Raw genomic sequence first — 8,516 nt, 5'->3', positions numbered from 1 at the left:
GCAGAGATCCTTCCTGATGACCAGCAGAACTGGCTCCTGACCACAAGCATTAGGGTAGGGAGAGGTGAAGTTAATTAGCATTCATTGATGTGGCTCTTTTGCTTTTGGGATCTCATGGGGGACGTTTATTCCTCTCCTGCTGAGCCTAGAGCTGGGTGAATTGTGCTGGCCACAGTCTCTCAGCTCCTCAGGTATTTCCGGAGGCTGAGAAATGTGAGTGGACTCAAGGGACAGACAAGTCAGATCTGGCCAAATCTTGTCTTACACAGACTACCAGTTGATATCACCTGCTTTATTGGGTTCTTCATTGAGGCACAACATGCAATTCCCAGTAACTCATTAAACAGGAACTTTTTGTCTCTACTTACCCTAACTTTTACAAAGATATGCGTCTATGTGTAACATTTACTCTCTATACCTCAGACCCAAGAGTCTTAAGAAAACCATCATCACACAGCTCGCAAGAAAGAGCAGTTAAGCTGAATTGGCAGGTATACAACATACTGAACCTTAAATTTAGCAAATGTAGATAACAAATTACATCAGCCCAGGTGTACTGGAACCACTAATGCAAACTAAAGGTACAGCCATATTTTTCTTTTTTCCATTAGGAAGAACGACTAATTTTGAACAAAAGCAATGGAGGGAAAGGAAAATGAAGAACATGTGCTTGTGTGAAAGAGACTCCCAAACTCTCAGACTCTCTAGTGCCTTTACAGAGCACTACAGCTATTGGCAATTTAGCCTTGGAAAAGGAGCTGTCAAGTAAATGCTTTCCTATTCACATCATGTGGTACGTACAGATCCTGAGCTGATCCATGCCTCATGATTGAGCAGACAGGTCTCTTCCCTGCAATCAATGTCGATTAGAAACTGTTTTTGTGGTACTGACAATCTGTTGGGATTAAAATAAAATCTACTAGACCATCCAGTAATGAAAAATTATCTACATGAAAGGAAGAATGAGTACAAAAAGGATTTCAGACTCCTATTTATTATCTTTAAAATAGCAAAAAGGTTTTTCTTCAGCAAGTAAATAATCCTTCTTTTTATTTTTGCTTTCATTAAGCACACTTTGATTGATTATGACCTGCTCTATCACAGTGCACCAGATTGGAACAGATTGGCTACTTCTGAAGAAGAAAAAAAGCCTTGTCACTGGAGTGTGGAACAGAAGAGAGTCAAAGTGAATTCAGGTTGGAGTGTCATTCACCTGATTTAATCAAGTGCTAACAGAAGGTTGTCAGTGTCAAATATCCTCTTCTATAACCTCTGACCTTTTTAGGTTATTATCTTGGGAAAAGTCTGTATCTTCTGGTTAGTCAGAGGCATATATGCTGTTAAGTGGTGGTATGTGCAGAAAAGTGAGAGTTATTTCTTCTCTTGCTCTGCTTTGGTCAGGACACAGCTGTTAAGATTTATTGTCCTCGGCCTAGCGGGAATATGGTACAAGTCTGGCTAGTGAAAGTTACACAGTCAGATAGTCCTTCCATAAAGTAGCAGTTTCTTCGTAACTTTGCTGCATCGAGCTGGGAACAAAACGTCAGCCAGTTTCTTATACTCATCACTTTCCTTACATTTGTAGCTCTCTGCTCTAGTTTTCCATTTCAATGTGTTAATCTTTTATTCTGAGCTCCACTTCAACATGAAAGAGTTAACTGAATTTACATAATCACATCTCATCACATTTACATTTCAAATTATTGATAACTAGTGAGTAACAGAGGTGGTCTGTCTCTTCCTGAAAAAAGTGAAAGAACCATGGTTCCTGAAAAGTATAATGAACTTCACAGGGAGAAAGAAAAAAAAATCCTTCTAATCCCTGTCTGGAGTTCTTTAAAGATAAACTTAATACAGTTTCCTTATAACTTGTAGTATCAATGCTGGAGGAGATGGAAATAGGTCTCCTTCTGACCAGAGATTTGTACTCAGAGGCGGCTCATTTGAAATAACTGTATAATGAAAATACGGAAGCAGGTTGCTTGCAATTTGTAGAGAAACAAAACTGGGACAAATTTTTAAGAACACAGGAAACCTTCAGAGGTTTTTTTTCACCTCCTGTGAAAATCGGGCATGAACCTGTGTGCTCTGTGTCAGAGGTAGGAGAGGCAGAAATCACATTGTGGTTCCCATGGCCAGCACACCTCAGGGCTGCACACACAGGGCTTGAGCTGAGAGTAAAAAGGCAGTTTGAATTTTAGCAAGTCCTCTGGCTCAGGAGGCTGAACCAGAGATAGTGGAATGCACAATCAATTTTTTTTTCAGGAAATATCCAGCTTCCGTAAATTGATTCATGGGATGAAGCCACCAGCAGCCAGTGCATGTATTCATGCAGGAAGTCAGAAACATGCTGAGAATGTGTGAAACAAGGAAGTTTCAGCAACTGCAAGGAAATTTCTCCTGAGCTAGAAAAGTCTTACAAATTTGCTTCAGAAAAAAGAATGCTGAGAGAGACACTGAATAAGAACTTAAATTTACTGAACAAAGACACCCAGAGGCACATGTTTGGCAACATCTGATCCAATTCTGAAGGAAGGGAAGACAATGTTTTCATAGCTGAGATGGGTATGCTGTTTCGCTTTGTGGTCAATGCAGCTGAATTTAGGCAGAATAGGCCATCATTCAGAATAAATGCCTTCAGCTGTAGAAGAAGGTTTCTGGACATTGCAGATGTCATTTACATCCAAAATTTCACTGCCTTCACATGTCTGATGCCTTTGAAGCTTGAAAGTCTTGGTCCTTGAAAAAAATGCAGATGACAAATAAAAATCTCATTAAACTAGTCTGGTCAATATAGCATAAGAACTTTAGCAAGTAAAGAAAAAAATCTGCCTGGCAAAAAAAAATCAGCAATGAAACAGTAAAAATAGAGGAAAGAAAGTACTTTTGACTAATCCTGTAATTCCATGTGCCATATCGTCTTCCATTTTATTTAAAAAATAGTATTTAAACACACACATTATCTTTTACGTCACCAGTGAAAATCATAGTTATGTCACTTATTTATCATTTTCTCTAGAAGACAGGAAATGTTAGCTGTTTACCTCCACATTGCATTCCACATTAAATCCCATAATAAGTAACTCTAAATTTTAAGCCTATGTTACTTTTAAGAGTCTTTTGTACATTTATCACTGAGGAAAAATGAATACATTTATTGCTTTAAAACAAATGTCTTTGAGTTATATTTCACTAGAATTAGAAAAATATGTCAAAATTTGTGAAATCTCACATATTAAAACTTTTATATAACCAAATATCTTACTAATACCAGTCTTTTAAAAAACTCTTTTTATGGAAAATTCGAAGGCAAAACTGTTTTTAAAAGAAAGTTACAGATGGAAAGGATATAATTTTTACACAATATAAAGTGGGAGGACTTTTTTTATTATTGTCATCATAAAATCCTTCTTTTGAAGCACCAACTTCTCAAGAAAGTAGGAGAGATGAAGAAGTGTGAATAAAGTAGTTTTCCTATTATGAAAACTAGGCTCTTAATCAAATAGTTGAGGCACAAGTAGTCCTTGAAATTCAAACAGTATTCTGTTCTCCCCATATTAGCAACAAATATGTATGAAAGAATTGCTGCTGGCTGTGGGGCTTTTTTCCCCTAAAGGCTGAGAATTTTAATCTGAAAATTTATCACACTGATATAATAAAACTTGTTGGTTGTTTATAGCGGAGAGTTCTAAGTTAAGTGCAGTTAGTATAATCCCATTCAGAAAGAGAAAATTCTGGAGGGAATCCTGACAATTTTTTAAGCTTTCTGCAGGTCTTGCGGCACTGATGCTCGATTGCAGTGCTGATGCAACATGAACCACAGGCTGGCTGAGATGCAACACAAAAAGCAACCATTTTTTTTCCAGACATGTAGAAGCCACGCTCTTTTTCAAGCTCCTCTTCTTTTCTGAACCATCATCAATTTACTGCCTTGATTCTAAATAGGCATCCACCAGCTTGTACATACACACACACAGTCGCAGATGGTTCAGAGACCAATCTGTAATCTACCGTTAAGAAAGCTGAGCTGATTTAATAATGACCACTATGAAATATCAGTACAACCCACACTGAGTGGATTAGGGAATGGCCAACTGACAGCCTTCAAAAGCATCTGTCAGCGAGGAAACTGTCTCAGAACAAGGATTTTTTCCTATTGGGCATACACAGACTTTTTGACACAACTTTTATCAATAAAAAAAATAAATCACTCCTCAGAATATTTGTGAATGTCTCAAAACTGAAACCTGCATCTGAAGAAGGTCAAGGTAGAACTGAAGTGTTAAGTGCCAAATTATGATACAGAACCCTAATCTTGCTACGGCTAAAGAAAATCTGACCTTGAAGATCTCCAAGTGACTTTTTAACTTTAAAGTTTCCAAGGTATTAAAGGTCTGCTTTTTCCCAATTGCCCCCTTTCTACCTACCCTGGTATCTATTTTCTACTTTCGACTAGTTGAGGTCTAGAAATCAGGATGGCTATGACACAGTGGTTAAAAAAGAACACTCACAAAATGTAGCTACTGCTACCTACCCTAAACAAAACTGATTAAAACTTGTTTAATGCTATATGCCAGAGTGGATCAACATCAAATTAAAAAAACAAAACAAAACAAAACAAACAAACAAACTTTAATGATTTGTTATGATGAATAGCTGAGAAATTTGTCTCATGTAAGTCTATCTCAATGATTACTTGTAGTGTGACTAGTTTAGAGGTTTACTTTAAACAAAATGACATTTCAGCATGACATGCTGGTTTTTTGTTGTTGATAGCTATACAATTCTGTTTCACTTGTTATTCTAATTGGAATCAAGCAAATATGACTTCTCATCCTATTTGCATTTTTTTTTTACTTCCCAAAATCTCTCATACTTACACTCATAAAAGGTTGCAAATTAATACCACCTAATTCCATGGTAGTGAGGCCTCAGATTTATCTAATTTGTTTTCAGAGAAAATTTGCTTTACTGATCTCCCTTTTACAGGACTGTTGGCATTACATGGAAACAGACTCTGGGTACATTTTTCTGTCCGATATACCACTGACTTTCAGAAATGGATGTTTCATTTCGTACAATTACTATACAGGTTTTTTCTTACAATTATACTGAAATTTTATCTGAAGTATATGAATGTTAGCCATTAAGAGAACACATTCTTCATAACAGTATTTTCTTTTTCAATAAGCCTTTATCATCCCAATTTCGATTTTTATGTCTGGTATCTCTCTTAAACAAGGAAATGTTAACCAGTTATTGTTATGTCTTTGTGACTTTCATAGGGAAGAGCAGATGTATAATAATTCATTTTTATTTTTATTGCAAAAACTGTGAGGTTCTTCATCCAAGATGCAATAGAGTCTTCAAAAGTTGTATTTACTGCCTATCATTAACTTAACAATAATAGGCATTTGTGATTTTCCTCAGAAATTCTGAAACTGCAGTTAATAAATCTTGCATCTTTCCAATCCTTTAAGTACAATTTTGTCTTGATAAGTAAAATTAAACAAAAACACCCCAAATCAGGCTTAGAAGCAGCCCTTACCTTTTTAACTGCAGAAATTAAGGCAGTATTATTACTTATGGCAGGGAGGAAAACAAAACCAAACCAAACCCTACAGTGAAGAAATCAGAGACAAGAAATGTGTATAACTTGCTAGTAGCCATTAACAGTGGTGCCATTGGCTTAATATTGCACACAGTTTTCTGTGCCAGAAACATCTTTTGGGCATTCATTTTCGAGTAAAGCGCAATGTTTATTAAGCATTTCCCTTATTGCGGTTCCAAACCATCAAGAAATATCTATGTATCCTATCAAAACAGTTGATTGCACTTTATATTGCATATATGTTCAGTTTTTACTGGATGGGTGGATAATTGCAATGTTTGTCTTCAGATTCTAGACAACTGCCTTTGCGCACTTCTCGTTAAGTGAAAAGATAAACAGAGGGGCTCATAAAGTCAGTACCAGTCATCAAAGTCTTCAGAGAACATCAGGGACTTCGTGCCCTTCTCCAGGGAAATCGTTACCTGAGGTAGAACTTCGTAGCAAGAAGCAGTGGAGGGTATGTAAAGGGCTATTCAAATTTTTAGTATTTTCCTGTCAGAGCAGAGTCTGCTTAGTATTTTGAGCCCTCTCCTTATTATATAAGACTGCACTTCCAGACGGTGGACCAGAAGCAATAGGTTGCTGCTGCCAAAAGGAAGAGGTTTCACTTCCTCCCTTTTTTTGCCTTTTCCCTCCTTCCCTGCCTTCCCCCTCCTCATCGCCCTACTGCTGAAAGCCGGCACGTCCTGCTTTCTCCCTGTCGTGCCTCTAGAGCACTTTGAAATCCTTTACTGTCTCGATTTACTTCATTAGCCTGGCAGAAAATTACCTGGGTTTTGCACAGTGTTTTATGTCCTCTGTTTTAATGAGTTACATGGACATACAAATTCAGTAGGTTGTTAGAGCTGGCACAAAATGAAGTGTGAGAAGGGGTATAGGCAAAGGGAGCAGGACCTCTTCTTTCTGGCAAGAGTGTGATGTAACACCAGCTCAAAAGATTTTCCGGCATATAAACACTGGGCTTGGAACTGCTGCCCAACAGGGAATGGGCTTCTTGTAGGTGCTGTGTCATGAAAGTTCAGCAGATGTTTTGTAGGGTGCGAAAAACAGCACAAAGTGCTTAAGCTGCCTCCTTCATCCCATTTCATTAAACCACAGCCTAACATCCAATTTATAACTCTGTAAATATAGTTGTAATTTAATCAGATGAGAGTGAACTATATGGGTAACGTCATTGAAATACATGCTCTAGATTATTTCTTTCAGCACTCCTGTTATCTCTTCAATATCTGGTACGTATCTCATAGAGATGTTGAAGAGAAAGGAATACTACACAAATGCCGAATGACCATGAAGTAGTAAGGTGCTGTAATAGTATGATTGTAATGATGTAAGGATATTTGTTACACGGAACTGTAAGAAGAGAAAATGTTATTTAGATCAACTACTGTTGCTGAAATAATACAATCCCTTTTTAAGGGGTCACCCAGAATACCTTGAAAGGGGAACAGCAGGTCACCACCTGCAATATTTGTGTTCAGAATAAACCCATCTATTTTCCCTGTGTTGCAAAGGCAAGTCAGATATATTTTGTAAGTCACTGTGTTAAAAGTAGCACAGACAGCAATACTTTGAGGAGGTTCTTACTGTGGCCAGGATCTTGCAAGGTCACAGTTTAATACCACTAATGTAATCTCTGTTCTGTGCCTGAGGCTGGACTCTGATTGTTGATTTAACGTCTTGTTTAAACTTGATTCTTACTACTTACTAGTGGGGAACTGGAAGCCTGAGATGGGACTGGAGCTGAAGGGCTTTTGGCATCTTGTACTAGTTTCTTCAGGATTCAGTGAAGAAACCTGCTTTCTAATCAGATTTTTCCTAATGTGAAATAACAAAGTTTGTCATCTATTGCCAGAAAGAACACGGATTAGTTTCAAAAGTTTTGACAAATATTTTTCAAGAATTCTTATCTTGGAGTAAATTGAAGAGGAGACAAGGAGAGCAATGAAATAGGTGTTTATTTTGCACCTGGTTCAATATGTGATGAGGTAGTTGCATAGTTCACCTACACTTATGACCAATCAGTGCTTAGTTTTGGTGGCTGATTGGTGTTATTTATGCAAAAGAGCTCGGCTGCATATGACTTTGCCATACTTGCTGGCAAAGAGTAGAACACAATCTAATCCTGTAAATCGCATTTGTCATTTATAGTGGGGGGATTGTTCTGACCATACATCAGAACTTGCAATTTTTCTCCAAATCCTAGTTCTCTTTTGGCCTTGGTTTTGGGAATAGGATGTCTGTAGCCTTTAGTGATAGTGAACTACAGATGACTTAGTGTTTATTTCTAACCCTCGAGTGTTTCAGTGATGCATTTGGATGCACAGTATCTCACTTTCTATGACAGACAAGCTACGGATAGAGTTGAGAGGCTCTCAGCTTCAGAGCAGGGAGTCCCACAGCTCTGAAATATTGTCTGTAATGCTATCAATAGTAAGGCCTGTACGTTAATCACATAGGCTGTGAATATGGCTCTCCAGGCTATGCTCCAGAAAAGGACAGCCAAGTGCCAGTCTAGGAATAGTGCATATTTGTCAGACTAAAGTATTTCTGCCAAGCATTTTTTTTGTGTTTCACAACAGCATCTAAGAAAACAGGGTTGGGATCCAGTTCGCAGAGGACAACATCTAAACACAGATGATGATGTCTACAGTGTCTATACTCCAGTTACAATGAGGACGGACTCAGTGGTGAAAAAAACCCAGAATTTACTTCAGGGTGAACTGAGCTTTTTTCTTGACTGCCTTGCCTAGATCGCCATCACTTACCAAGACGCTTGCGTAGACACTTACAGGTAAATAGCTAACTCAGGTGTTTGAATCCTACCCTTCCCTACGTAACCTCATGAAACAGAGAGGAAACAACTATAAGGAAATGTCCAAGGTGCAAAAGTACTGCAAGCCAG

General features: G+C 37.9%; 1 long non-coding RNA gene across 1 annotated transcript; it reads left to right on the top strand.

Annotated features, from left to right (window-relative positions):
• Window positions 1-657: 657 nt before the first annotated feature.
• On the top strand, window positions 658-8,291 carry LOC128909761 (uncharacterized). The gene is made up of 3 exons (XR_008466510.1): window positions 658-793; window positions 1,105-1,196; window positions 8,194-8,291. It is a non-coding gene; the product is annotated as an uncharacterized LOC128909761 (long non-coding RNA).
• The last annotated feature ends 225 nt before the right edge of the window (window positions 8,292-8,516 follow it).

The sequence above is a fragment of the Rissa tridactyla genome, chromosome 5, assembly GCF_028500815.1.
Source record: "Rissa tridactyla isolate bRisTri1 chromosome 5, bRisTri1.patW.cur.20221130, whole genome shotgun sequence".
Taxonomy (NCBI): domain Eukaryota; kingdom Metazoa; phylum Chordata; class Aves; order Charadriiformes; family Laridae; genus Rissa; species Rissa tridactyla.
Note: the sequence above shows the minus strand (reverse complement) of the source record. Positions and strands in the feature narration are given on the sequence as shown.